The 15,342-nt window shown below is 36.2% G+C and overlaps 1 pseudogene; it reads right to left on the reverse strand.

Annotated features, from left to right (window-relative positions):
• Positions 1-10,069, reverse strand: part of LOC141436509 (delta-1-pyrroline-5-carboxylate synthase-like) — a 19,460-nt pseudogene extending 9,391 nt beyond the window's left edge.
• Between the last annotated feature and the right edge of the window lie 5,273 nt (positions 10,070-15,342).

Below are 15,342 nucleotides of genomic sequence, written 5' to 3' on the forward strand. Positions count from 1 at the left end.
TGACAGGCGACACATTCGAGTGTTGGACACGGCGAGGGTAACAGTGTTTTTTCGAGATTGTTTTGTAATTAATTTAAGAAAATATACTGAAGTCATTTAACTGGCGCTGGTTTTACTGGTTCTCGCTACTAAGGTATTGATTGGTTTAATATTTGTTTTCACGTCAATGACAGACTTTGAAAGCCATACTTAAAAACCTCACGCAACAGTGCGCCATCTAGTAAGACAAAAACGATAGCCTCATTCGTCAAACTTCAGTGACATCGACTCCATACAAAACATCTTTTCTTGTGCGATTTATAGAATTTGTGATCACTGTTTTTGACATTGTTCTTGTAGTTAACTACGCAGCAGGTTTCGTGACGCATATTTATTTATTTTTGCTTAAATAATGCACGCCCCACCTCCTACTTACTACACCAGCGAATAAGCTAGGATTTTATAACCTTTTTACTGAAGTAGTTTTCCCAGCAATAGGGGCTTACCCACAGGTTGAAAAACACTGCCTCAGACAAATTGCTTTTACAGCTTACCGGAGCGAAGATGCCCACGCACAGAAAACGCTATAAATTAGCTGCTTCACTCTTCATAATATAATCCTTTTAGAGCCTTAGGGGTAGCGAACAAGACAATCGCCTGGGGGCCTCGCTCTTGCAGGGCCTCGCGCAACAACCCGAGCTTAAAAAAATATCCATACCTAAGTACCTATTTTTAATTATATTTTCGCAACACATACTTTTCACGAAGAACAAAGAGCCCGGAGCCACAGAATATATAATAGTACTGGCCAAAGACTACAGTATATATAGGGAGATAGACGGGTATGTCAGAACTTGTATTGGTTTGTATGGAGAAGAGGTGCCATCTAGTTCTCATTGTTAAAAGCTCGCGCCTAAGCATGTGTACCTAGGTAACATATAGATATGTATGTTTACGTATGCATAGCTACGTATAGATTATCACGCTATAGATAAAATTAACGTCACGCGTCCTAGAGACTACATTGTCATATCTTGTTAGAGACAAAAATGCTGCACTTCGTGAAGAAAGCAAGCCGCTTTGCACAGTGATAGTACAGACTAACTGAGTGATTTGACTCGCAGCAGCGGAAGTTTCACCCTTAGGAACAGAGATGGCGCCACTTCTTTAAAAAATAATTTTCAAAAAATTCTACAAGCTAAAGTAATAAACCGATTTCAATGTTTAATATCTCAAATGAGAGCCTATTATATACGTTACTTAGAAAAAAATACAAAAAAAATATTTACAAAAAACTTTTGTCAAAAACGCCATCTTAAGTTTTTTTTCTTACCTGATTTGTAGTTTTTACTTGATTGCTTAAAAAAACTGTATGCAACATGAATGGTTTAATGCATGTACATATTACTGAGTACATAACAAGTATTTAAAAAAAAATCCGACACCGATACCTATCATATTTAACGAAATATGACAGTTTAAATGTGAGCACAAATTTCTTTAAAAAATATTTCAAAAAATTCTACGAGCTAAAGTAATAGACCGATTTCAATGTTTAATATCTCAAATTAAAGCTCATAAAACATCATTATCTACAAAAAAATACAAAAAAAATTTACTGAAAACTTTTGGCAAAAAACACCATCTCAAGTTTTTTTTCTTACCTGATTGGTTGTTTTTATTGATTGCTTAAAAAAACTGTATGCAACATGAAGGTTTTAATGCATATACATGTTACTGAGTACATAATAAGTATTTAAAAAAAAATTGACACCGATACCTATCATATTTCACGAAATATGAAAGTTTAAATGTGAGCACAAATTTCTTTAAAAAATTCAATAAATTCTACAAGCTAAACTAATAAACCGATTTAAATGTTTAATATCCCAAATCAAAGCTCATAAAATTCATTACGTAGAAAAAAATATTAAAAAATATTTACTGAAAAATTTTGGCAAAAAACGCCATCTTAAGTTTTTATTTCTTACCTGATTGGTAGTTTTTACTTGATTGCTTAAAAACATTGTATGTTGTATGCAACATGAATGGTTTAATGCATACTTATATAATTTCTGAGTAAATAACAAGTATTATAAAAAAAACCTACACCGATACCCTTCATACTTCACAAAATATTTAAGTTTAATTGTGCACGCTTTCTTACAAATAAATTTCAACGAAATCTTCAAGTGAAACTAGTACTCTGATTATAATGTTTAATTTAAATGAAAAGAAGAACGAAATTACCTAATTTATTAAAAAAAAGTTTTTCCTGGTGTTACGAAAAAATATAATTACTTTAAAATTAGTAATTATTAAGACAATATAAAAACTATACCATTTCGGCATAGTTGATTCTGAGATGTAATATTATTGCTTAGTAGTTGGCGAATTTATTTAAAAATTAGCTTTTTATGTGATAGGTAGGGCTACAGCTTATAGATATGTCACATTTGAAATAAAGAACTATGAACATCAATGTTCATCAAATATTTAAATTAAAACCTATAAGTCCTCTTCGGGTTCATCGGCAGATGTAGAACTGAAAAGGAAAAGTCGTTTTTGAAGTACTTGTGCTATTCCAATACTACTAAATAACAGATCTTTTAGACACGGACTGTGTTGCTGTAATTACTGTTGAATTATATTTGTGCCTAGTTGATTACCATTAGATCTAAAATTTTGTGCCTACCTGTGGAAATCAGTGGTCAGCATACAAAATAACCCTGCATTGAATATTATATTAACTTACTTTTGATTTGTACAGCCACCTTTGCAGGATTTACACTGGGCAGTGCATGGTAAGCTGACCCGACGACACCCACAACGCATGGTATCGCAGCCAGATTTGCAGCCACAATGGTCCAAGAGGCTTAATTGTGACCAAATCGCTGTAACTGCCGACAATTCTGGAGTCCTTCTCTTTTGCCTTAGTCCATCCCAAGAAGATGGCATGGTATGGACATGCTCTCTATAAACATACACTGCGTGAAGCTTACCAAGCGGGCCAAATATGGAGAAACGCTCTGAAACCAGAAGTTTCCGTACCATGTCCATCTTCTGGGATGGACTAAGGCAAAAGAGAGTTGGCAAAAGAAAGTAAGCCTCTTGGACCATTAAGTATTGTGGCTGCAAATCTGGCTGCGATACCATGCGTTGTGGGTGTCGTCGGGTCAGCTCCATACACTGCCCAGTGTAAATCCTGCAAAGGTGGCTGTACAAATCAAAAGTAAGTTAATATAATATTCAATGCAGGGTTATTTAGTATGCTGACCACTGATTTCACAGTTAGGCACAAAATTTTAGATCTAATGGTAATCAACTAGGCACAAAAATAATTCAACAGTAATTACAGCAACACAGTCCGTGTCTAAAAGATCTGTGATTTGTAGTATTGGAATAGCACAAGTACTTCAAAATGACTTTTCCTTTTCAGTTCTACATCTGCCGATGAACCCGAAGAGGACTTATAGGTTTTAACTTAAATATTTGATGAACATTGATGTTCATAGTCTTTTATTTCAAATGTGACATATCTATAAGCTGTAGCCCTACCTATCACATAAAAAGCTAATTTTTTAAATAAATCGCCAACTACTAAGCAATATATATTACATCTCAGAACAACTATGCCGGAACGGTAAGTTTTTATTTATTTCTTAATAATTACTAATTTTAAAGTAATTATGTTTTTTCGTAACACCAGGAAAATTTTTTTTTTTAATAAATTAGGTAATTTCGTTCTTCTTTTCATTTAACATTAACATTATAATCAGAGTACTAGTTTCACTTGAAGATTTCGTTGAAATTTATTTGTAAGAAAAGCGTGCACAATTAAACTTAAATATTTCGTGAAGTATGAAGGGTATCGGTGTAGTTTTTTTTTTTAATACTTGTTATTTACTCAGAATATATATAAGTATGCATTAAACCATTCATGTTGCATACAACATACAATGTTTTTAAGCAATCAAGTAAAAACTACCAATCAGGTAAGAAATAAAAACTTAAGATGGCGTTTTTGCCAAAAATTTTCAGTAAATATTTTTTTAATATTTTTTTCTACATAATGAATTTTATGAGCTTTGATTTAGGATATTAAACATTTAAACCGGTTTATTAGTTTAGCTTGTAGAATTTATTGAATTTTTTAAAGAAATTTGTGCTCACATTTAAACTTTCATATTTCGTGAAATATGATAGGTATCGGTGTCAATTTTTTTTTTAAATACTTATTATGTACTCAGTAACATGTATATGCATTAAACCATTCATGTTGCATACAGTTTTTTTAAGCAATCAAATAAAAACTACCAATCAGGTAAGAAAAAAAAACTTGAGATGGTGTTTTTTGCCAAAAGTTTTCAGTAAATATTTTTTTTTTATTTTTTTGTAATAATGAATGTTATGAGCTTTAATTTGAGATATTAAACATTGAAATCGGTCTATTACTTTAGCTCGTAGAATTTTTTGAAATATTTTTTAAAGAAATTTGTGCTCACATTTAAACTGTCATATTTCGTTAAATATGATAGGTATCGGTGTCGGATTTTTTTTTAAATACTTGTTATGTACTCAGTAATATGTACATGCATTAAACCATTCATGTTACATACAGTTTTTTTAAGCAATCAAGTAAAAACTACAAATCAGGTAAGAAAAAAAACTTAAGATGGTTTTTTTGACAAAAGTTTTTTGTAAATATTTTTTTTGTATTTTTTCTAAGTAACGTATATAATAGGCTCTCATTTGAGATATTAAACATTGAAATCGGTTTACTTTAGCTTGTAGAATTTTTTGAAATATTTTTAAAGAAGTGGCGCCATCTCTGTTCCTAAGGGGTGTAACTTCCGCTGCTGCGAGTCAAATCACTCAGTTTAGTCTGTACTATCACTGTGCAAAGCGGCTTGCTTTCTTCACGAAGTGCAGCATCCGGCCAAAAAATGGCCTTAACAAGTATGACTAATTAGTCCCTAACTTTTTTGTGCGGGAAATGTCCTAGAGACTACCAAGTAGTCTTAAGGACATTTCCCGCACAAAAAAGTTAGGGACTAATGTAGTCTCTAGGATGCGTGACGAGTTAAGTAAAAATGTTATTTTCAATAATGCACATGTTTAAACAAAAAAACATGTGCAATACTGAGAATAACAGATTGTGCCGAATAGAAGAAGACAACCAAGTTCACGGCACTTGGGCAATTTTATTATTAAAATCAGTACTTACCAAATGTTAATGTATCACGTTTTACTTTTTTCAATGGTCTACTTACTACTATTTTGCTTAGATCTCTCTGCGCTATAAAGGGTATAGAGAAAGGAAGTAAAGTTTTAATTCAGATTTACCAATTGCCATTTATTTATATCATGACAGGCTAGCAACCTGTCACTATTGTACAGTTTTTGTCAAACTTAACTAAACCTATAATTGCTAAAAGTGGTTCCGAAGCGGTAACGTTTCGTGTGCTCTGCCTACCCATTTGGGAATACAGGCGTGACGTTTGTGCGTGTGTAATGGGCTATGTTTTGCAGTATTATAGTAGTTTATGCAACTGTATCGTAATAGGGGTCACATGAGTGTTTTAAGGCCTAATTACGTACAGTTGCATACAAATATTTTATCTACATCCATATATTAAATCCTCTATCATGTGTTCCGCGAACTCTTGAGAATGACCTGCATTGCAACGAGTTCTAGCTATGTCTGCCCCACGACTTGCGCCCGGTGCGCGCCCGATAACGACGACCTGCGCCTGCTGGTGAACGCCCCGCTGCTGCACCTGTACTGTAACTGTAATGAATGATGTATGAAATCTCATTAATATAGATTTCTGTATCCCCGTGCTTTACTGCCGTGGTCATAATAGAATTCAATATCGTAATGATGGTCGTGGCTGTCGTAATCTGTGGTTTTGAACGCATAATGGAGGATATACATATGTAGATAAACATACATTTGCAATGAGATTACTGGCTATAATCAACTACATAAATAAAAATATATATTCTTACGCTAGAAAAAGGCGTTTTGCTCTAGCACGGCATGTTTCTGACTCCGTTTAAGTAACTATGAGATAGTCTCACGGTAGATTAATGTTCAAAATTAGATTGTAGCCGATTATTAGTCGCTTCATGTGCATGTCACATCGCGTAGCAACAATTTATAGCAAATTTTCACAATGACAATAATTCTTATTCTAAATATTACCTATTATGTATACACAATATTCGACGAGATTCGAAGTGTCATCGTCTTTACCGGTTCTTAAAAAACTTTATCATGTATATTATGAACGGTCGTAAAATGTTTTACTTATTTACACAAAAAAATCAAGGAAACATATTTTTAAAACAGTCTTTGAAATAACATCAACTGTATCAGAGAAATCAAAGTTTTATTGTCGTATTTTTAACTACAGAAATTTATGTTAAGGTTATTTATGTTATGTTAATTCACATTCCTCTTATAGTTTCAAAGTAAAATGCCTGTGATGTGACAGGGACGAACAATAAGGGTTCCATTTTTGGAATTTTACATTGTTACCGCAACATATTTAGAATAACTAACTAAGATCATATGGACGTAGAGTTCGAAATCTAAACTAATAAAACTAGGGACTGTAGATTTGGCAAACTGATATAAATCTGATAATAATCCAATCATTTGGCAGTTACATCCTGTTCATCCTGGCCAGGGTCATCTCCGTAGAAGGGAATTTCTCAAAAGTTAATGGCAAACACAAAAAAACTATACACAATTGTTTAATTTCAATGACAATGCGTTTTTATAATAGACAACACCTAATGCTGCAGCCAGTCGTCTGCTCATGACGGAACTCCTTAAAGCACAGATATGAAATTTTACATGTACGTTCAGTTTGATGTAGGTATACATGACTTTATGAGACACTAAAATATATAACTAAAAAGATGAAAATAAATTGAAATAAAAAGTTCTCGAAAACAAGCAATTGCTTAAGTTGTTAAGAAAGTTACACTATCCCTGACTGACATAGACTACTTTTTCTCCGAAAAAATGCAAAATTTCCGCGGATAAAAATAATTGAATACAAATCCGGAGTTGATTTTCAAAATTCTTTCAAAGATACAATGCCTCTCATTGACAATTAAGAATGTTATAATAGAACAAAATAGAAATTCATGTCCCGCAGAAACTTTACAATTTCTCGGGATTAAAGTAAAAAAATAGTGTAGCTTTCTATCAGTTAAGTTTTTTTGTAAATCGAACTAAAAAGTTACATCTATCCCGCGGTAACTTTGCGATTTCCCTAGATTAAAGAAGCCTGTTTCACATTACAGGGACAGCTGTGTGGCTGTGTACAGAATTAACTGTTAGAGAGATCAGGCGTAGGGAAGCGGGTGACGTGGATGCTGGGATCGAACTCGTGGACTTCGGTGAAAGAAACCACAGCAACTGATATTCAATTAGGTGTATAATCATTAACACATATGAAATATCTTTTTCTTTATAACAATCACAATGTATAAGTTGTAAACGGGGACGAAACAGACAAATAGATGTAAAAATAAAATAGACTAAAATAAGTTGATGCTCACAGTGGTACGGCCATGGCGAGAGAGAGGCAGAGAGAATAGAAACATTCTCTACCATAGACAACAATAAATTATGTACAGCATAGACAAATCCAACACTCCTCCTTATGCTGTACATCATTTAGATCTACAATCATATGACTCTATACAATGAAATTAAAAATGACTCTACATTTACCTTAACAAATAAATTAAAATAAATGAATAAAAGTGACTCTACCATTACTATATAAACTTTTAGTTCAATTACAACAGAGGCTTTAATTTTAGACATTCCACAAAAATTTTATGTTTCTGTATACACAATGGTTTTGTAAAACATCAGCAATCATATCCTCTGTACATAGGTATTTCACATTAATAAGTCTTTCCTGTATCAAGTCCTTTACAAAGTGGTACCGCAAGTCAATATGTTTAGTTTTTCTATGGGAATATTCTTTAACTAACAACAATTTCTGAGCACTTTGATTGTCATTATAAACAGTGACATCAAAGTGTTTGTCAATTATTTCCATCAAGAAATTCTTAACAAAGCAAATGTCCTTGCATACATCGCTGATAGAAAGATATTCAGCTTCAGTGCTCGATAAAGCTACACATCGTTGCTTACGTGCTTCCCAATTGATGGCATTATTACCTAGTTTAACTACAAAGCCAGTATATGACTTGCGGTCTGTTATGTCATTGGCCCAGTCTGCATCTGCGTAGGCATTTATTTCAAAGTTACTATCCTTTTCGAAATGGAGACCATAATTAATTGTCCCCGCCAAATACCTCAATATACGCTTTGCAATGCGCCAATGACTGACGTTAAAACATGTGTTGAACTGACTTAACTGACTACAGGCGAATGAAATGTCTGGACGAGTACAAACAGACAAAAACATTAGAGAACCCAACAGTTGTCTATATTCATAAACATTGTCATCCAAACATTCATCCGATTTTTCCAGTTTACAATTGACAGGTAATGGTGTTGAAACTGGTTTACAATCAGACATGTTATATTTCTCTAACAATCGCCTTATATAATCTGACTGATCCAGAACAGTTACATTATTGTTTTTGGTCACATTCATACCCAAACAATCTTTCAACAGTCCCAGATGCCGTATTTCAAAGTGCTGTTTTAGCAATGATGTAACTGCTTCAATACAGTCATTGTGAAACACATAAAAGTCATCAACAAATAATGCCAAAATGATATAAAAATCTTTGGTTTTCTTAATATACACACAGGGCTCGCATTTACTCTGTTTATAGCCATTTTGCGATAAAACTGTGTGAATTTTAATGTTCCACATACGACTAGCTTGTTTCAAGCCATAAATGCTTTTCTTAAGCAAACAAACCTTATTATTATTGCTATCCGATTTGAAACCAGTTGGCTGCTCCATATAGATCTTTTCATCTAACGCGCCATTTAAAAAAGCTGTAGTGACGTCTATATGATCCATACACAGGTCCAACTGATTTGCGATGGCAAACAAAATACGTAATGTCGCGTGTCTAACAACGGGTGAATAAGTATCACAATAGTCTACACCAGCTTTTTGACTATAACCACAGGCAACTAACCTAGCTTTAAATCTAGTAAATTTACCTGTCGCATCGTACTTTTTCTTTAAAACCCACTTGTTTTTAAGAACATTAACATTTTGCGGACGATCTACTAATTCCCACGCATCATTTTTGATCATGGAATCGAACTCACACGTCATAGCGCCGTACCATTCATCCCTTTCAGGTGTGAATTCATAGCATCATGAAACGTTAGTGGTTCGTATGATGCACTCGCTGCGGCCAACAGTGACGTTAAATGATAATCATTGAACCTCTCAGGGAAAATACCTCGTGTACCACGCACAGGACGAGAGATAGACGCGTCGGAAGATACCGCCGTAATCTGCTCTCCTCCTCGAGATGTAGAGGGCGGAAGAGGGTTGACGGAGCCAGACAGCACGCCATCCTCGCCGTCATCCTCGGAGACATCCTCGGAAGTGCGGTACAAGTCAGACAGTGGTGACCTCATCTCCACATCTGAAACCACAGAGGAATTTTGATTAGACTTTTCATTTAAATCATCATCCTGACTCTTATTAATATTACGATCACTACTACAGTTACTACTAGAATTAGTATCACAGTTATCTAAAATATTATCACAGCGAGAATTATCATCATTAATATTATTTTTAAAATTTTCATTATCATTATTAATAAAATTATCAAAATAATAAAATTTGCTCTATTCTCCTTGGCCCCCGCACGTAACACACTATTATCTATAAACTTATCCTCAAGGAAAACAACACTTCTTGAATATAAAACCTTTTTAGGATTACAAGGGTCTATCAGGCGGTAGCCTTTGCACGTTTCACCATATCCAACAAAATATATTTTGTTTAGCCTTAGCATCTGTTCCGTTTTCGCTAAGGTAATTTGCTTTATTGACATAGCAACATTTAGAAATGTCAGTTAACTGTCAAATCTTAGTACCGTAGAATCTCGCCATACTCTCGTACGAATCGTGTCGTTGAACTGTCGTGTCACTGTCGAAGTTCGTTTAGTTTAAATAAAGTTATCTAGTGCCTTGTGGAATCAAGAGGATACTGCAGCTGCTTCACGTATAGTCGGGTAGCAGGTAACCCGGGACTGGAAGGTAAGACTGGCCAGCTCGAAGAAGTCCAGTGGCCCTGTACCTGACTGCTGCGAAGTTCCTACACAGCGCTAAGCAAGGTGAGTGTCTTTTTGAATCACACAAGGCTTTCTTTCGTTCGTAGAGATACAGTCCGCTTTTAAAACCTCTCACAAAAACTTGAGCTAAGAGATCGAATTTATTAACACCTCAGATCTCCTACATTTTTGGTCCATCGATCCGTATCTTGAAGAGGCGATCTATGGTAATTTGATGATTTCGCGTTAAATTCGTTGTTTTCTAGTAGATTCCATGCATTTTGGTGTATAATTTGTCGTTTTTCGTGGTAACTATTTTCGTCCACCAAATTGTAGGGTATGCCTAGAATCCTTTGTTCGAAATTTCCAGATCTTATGTGCGGGATTAATTGTATCGGAATTTAATGTAATTTAATAATTGGTGATTAAATTGTTGAATTATATTAATTATTATTGTTGTTTAATAATACATTTATAAAATATAAATTTATTTTTGTAATAAATAGTTTGTTGTTAGAACGAAACATTGTTGCAAATCATCCGTGTAACGAAACGCTTTGCTAATCTGTAGTGTCAAATCTGTTAAACGTCATACGTCAAACGTCACTTGAATCTGACAGATTAACAACATTGTGGACTGCGGGCGGTGTTGATCACCCTTGTCGTATGATATTTTTTAGCTTTTAGTTTGTTTATTGTTGAAAATGAATATCCACGGTGATGATGAATTTGAGCCCCCAGCTGTTGATGTTTATAGAGTACAGCGGGACTACATAATTATGCGACTAGAGCACATTGAAAGTTCGGATTTAGTCGGTTATATTGAACGAGATTTTAAAGATATTGAGAGCGATTTTCATGCTGCTCAACTTAGAATTTTGCGCCCGCTAAACCTTGAACAACGTTCCGCGGAGTACGAAGTGACTGAAAAGTTTGAAATGCGGTTGAAATCGGTCAAAAGTAGACTTAGACAAGCGAGTGAAACTGACACAAAACCTGTGATTTCGAAAGATTCCTCGAACCTAGCTAAGTTGCCTAAAATTATGATTAAACCTTTCGATGGCAAACTTGAGAACTGGGTGTCCTTCAAGGAATTATTTGATTCCTTAATTCATAGTAGAAATATACCTAATGTTGAAAAATTGCACTATTTGTTGATATGTGTCCAGGGTTATGCTTATGATCTAATAAAAACATTTCCATTGTCGGGTGATAGTTATGTCAGTGCATATGAAACCTTGTCTAAGTACTATAATAAAAAGAGACAAATTGCCATGACTTATTATGAAAAGTTGCTATATTGTGAATCGGTTAAAAATAAAAATGATTTGGATAGGGTCTTTCGGACATTTAATGAGAACTTAAGTATATTGTCGAAGTTTAATTTGCCCGATAAGAATTTTATGCTGTTTTATTTGTTGTGGTCAAAATTGGACATTGCAACACGAGAAGCGTTTGAGTTGCAACTTGGCTCTGAAATTGACATTCCTAAATTTGAAGAGTTACAAGATTTTATTGAGAGGAGAAATAGGGCGTTAGAGAATTCGAGTATTAAATTGAATGAAGCTCAAAGTAAATCTGTTATGAAAAACAAGTCATCGTTTGCGGTGCCATCTGCACCTGTGTTTATTTGCCCAATGTGTGCTGTAGCACATGAGTTGGAAAAGTGCCCCAGTTTTATTGAGCTGTCGGCAACTGAGAGATTTTCGTTGATAAAAGAGAAGGGATTGTGCATATTGTGTTTGTGTCCATCTCATATTGTGCGGAACTGTAAATCTGCATCTCGTTGTAGTGAATGTAACTATCGTCACCACACTTTGTTGCATTTCCCAAAAAATATTGATGCAATAAACGATTCACAATCAAATTCTCAGTCCACAAGTTTATCAGTTACTGGTCATACCACTCTTGTTTTGTTTTCGACTGCTGTTGTTCACATAAAAAATAGTCAAGGAAATTTGGTCCCAATTCGTGCCCTGCTGGATTCTGGTAGTGCTTGCAATTTTATTACAATGGAGGCGGCAAACCAGCTTGGATTACATATCAGGGATTCTCAACAGTCGGTGAACGGCATTGGTCAAACATCAACAGAAACACTCGGGTCTGTTGTTTGTGAAATCTTCCCTTGTAGGGGAGATTGTTTGAATAATATTCCATTGGAAGTTTTCGTTTTGTCTCGTATTTGTCCAGATATGCCATCTGAGAAATTTGATATTTCGAGTTGGAAACACATTAAGAATTTGGATCTTGCTGATCCTCGCTTCTATGAACCAGGACCAGTTGACATGTTAATTAACGTCAGCGTTCTCGCGTCAACGCTCCAACCTGGTCTTGTCAAAGGCGAGGCAGGTCAGCCTATTGCTGTCAGCACCATCTTCGGCTGGATAGTGATGGGTGAACGTGACCATTCTCGCTGTCCTACTCCTAGCGATTCTTGTGTCAATGTCGTTACCAAGGTTCGTGATTTCGTTTTGTAGTTTTCTCCGGACAAAATAAGTTTTCGTCGTGTTTGGAACGTCCCTTGCGTCAGTGTCGTTACCAAGGTTCGTGATTTCGTTTTGTGGTTGTCTCCGGACAAAATAAGTTTTCGTCGTTTTCTAAACGTCCTTGCGTCAGTGTCGTTACCAAGGTTCGTGATTTCGTTTTGTGGTTGTCTCCGGACAAAATAAGTTTTCGTCGTTTCTAAACGTTTTTTTTTTTTTTATTCGACTGGATGGCAAACGAGCAAGTGGGTCTCCTGATGGTAAGTGATCACCACCGCCCATAAACATCTGCAACACCGGGGTATTGCAAACGCGTTGCCAACCTAGAGGCCTAAGATGGGATACCTCACGTGCCAGTAATTTCACCGGCTGTCTTCTTGCGTCAGTGTCGTTACCAAGGTTCGTGATTTCGTTTTGTGGTTGTCTCCGGACAAAATAAGTTTTCGTCGTTTTCTAAACGTCCCTTGCGTCAGTGTCGTTACCAAGGTTCGTGATTTCGTTTTGTGGTTGTCTCCGGACAAAATAACTTTTCGTCGTTTTCTAAACGTCCTTGCGTCAGTGTCGTTACCAAGGTTCGTGATTTCGTTCTGTGGTTGTCTCCGGACAAAATAACTTTTCGTCGTTTTCGTAACGGTCCTTGTGTCAGTCTCGTTACCAAGGGTTGTTTCCTCGTGTCGTGGTTGTCTCCGGACAATTAACTTTTCTCGCTATCGCTTCCGTAACACTCCTTGTGCCAGTGTCATAGCCAAGGATTAAAGTTCTGATTCTGTCGTCGACCTTTAGAAAGCTCAATTCTCCTATTGCTCGTTTTTTCGATTCATTATTTCTCGGTTCGCCTGTAATTTTGTGATTGCGAGGTGTCCATTGGATTAGTGATTTGTATTGTATTCGTCACTCGTCGACTGGTGCTTAGCCGCAGCTCACTCCCTATTTCAATCAAAATTATTGAGTCGTTTTAAGATACTCAGTTCAATAGCTTCGCGATGTGTTGAGTTGCCGCGTTGTTATGAACAATGGTTAAAAATCGTCGCGCGTAAAGACGCGTAATGCAAGTGGTGCAAAGTTTGAGTTCGATCGTTTTGAATCGATAGCTGTAGGTTTATTGTAGGTATTTGCGGTTGCAATAGTTCATGCCTTGAAGTGTTCCTGCCTGGTCAGCTCTCGTGTCCATTCTATTTGAATAAATATTATTATGTCCTACGTAGTGTCCCTGCTTCGTAGCGCAATGTTTCCACTGCGGCCGGTCTAGCGGAGCGTAGCTTTCGTTCGCGCTTTACGTTCAGCTGATTGACGCGGTGTGTGTCATGGTGGGCGGACCCCCTGCTGATTAACTACTGCATACTGAAAATAATTGGTCAGGTCAGGGCAACATCATCATTATTGTTGATCAACCTTTGTTGAGGAAAAAGGCTTGACATACTGTGCGCTCCGAACTCTAATTTCGTGAATTTTAAATTATCGTCTTGTTTTCGTCATTTCGTCGTATCGTGAATATTTTTGTTGTGTTGTTTTCGTTATCTCCTTAATTTGAAGAATTCCATCTCAAGTAAAATCGGTGTAGCTATTTCGTCTGATGAAAAGAATTCCGTTACTCGTTGCTTAGTATAACACGTCCAATAATGTGTTTTTTCGACTGAAGCCCGAATTAAAGGGGTCTAACTGATCCGCCCCCTAAATCTCGTCGTTTATAGACAACGATAGTTTGTCGACGGTGGGCGGTCGGGTCCTCCGCGGACTGACTTAGCTTATCAAGTGTGATCGCTGATCCCTCAATTCTGGTTCGCAAATTCTGTGAAATATCGGAAGTTGAAACAAGCTACTCGCTCGGTGAAATGATTTCTTAATTCGGTGAAATGTTTACGTGTTAATCCTCGAGAAACTTCGCTCCCTTGCCCGCGGAATTCGCCATCATTTCGTATGGTTAGGTCATTCGTTTTGAGTCAACTACTCACAGTGCTTCACTTTCGAAGAATTTTGTACTGTGTTCGTTTACTTCATTGGCGAGGGAGGTGGTCCAACAAAGTAGTGAACCCCTTTACAGGAGCCATATGTCTCATTCTAACCGAATATGGTACCTGGAAAATGAAGAATTTAAGTAGAATATTTTAATTGCACCCGGGTGCCGATGGCATTTGTCGCGTCGTACTTGTCGCAGTCCGTACGACACCGGAGAATACAAGCACCCAGTGGTGTAAGGCTTTACCACCACCGCTGAAAAATTAGCTATAAGTATTCGCATTTCGTTGGTTTCGTAGTTTGAACCTAACACATAGTCGGTTCCGGTTGAGTCCAAACTATCAAACCATTCTTATTAATAATTTAGTGTCGTTTTCGTTTGTATTTCGAAAATACCCTGTATTTTGGTGGGCGGAATGTTCCGTTTTCGCTAAGGTAATTTGCTTTATTGACATAGCAACATTTAGAAATGTCAGTTAACTGTCAAATCTTAGTACCGTAGAATCTCGCCATACTCTCGTACGAATCGTGTCGTTGAACTGTCGTGTCACTGTCGAAGTTCGTTTAGTTTAAATAAAGTTATCTAGTGCCTTGTGGAATCAAGAGGATACTGCAGCTGCTTCACGTATAGTCGGGTAGCAGGTAACCCGGGACTGGAAGGTAAGACTGGCCA

The sequence above is a fragment of the Choristoneura fumiferana genome, chromosome 16 (assembly GCF_025370935.1).
Source record: "Choristoneura fumiferana chromosome 16, NRCan_CFum_1, whole genome shotgun sequence".
Lineage (NCBI taxonomy): Eukaryota > Metazoa > Arthropoda > Insecta > Lepidoptera > Tortricidae > Choristoneura > Choristoneura fumiferana.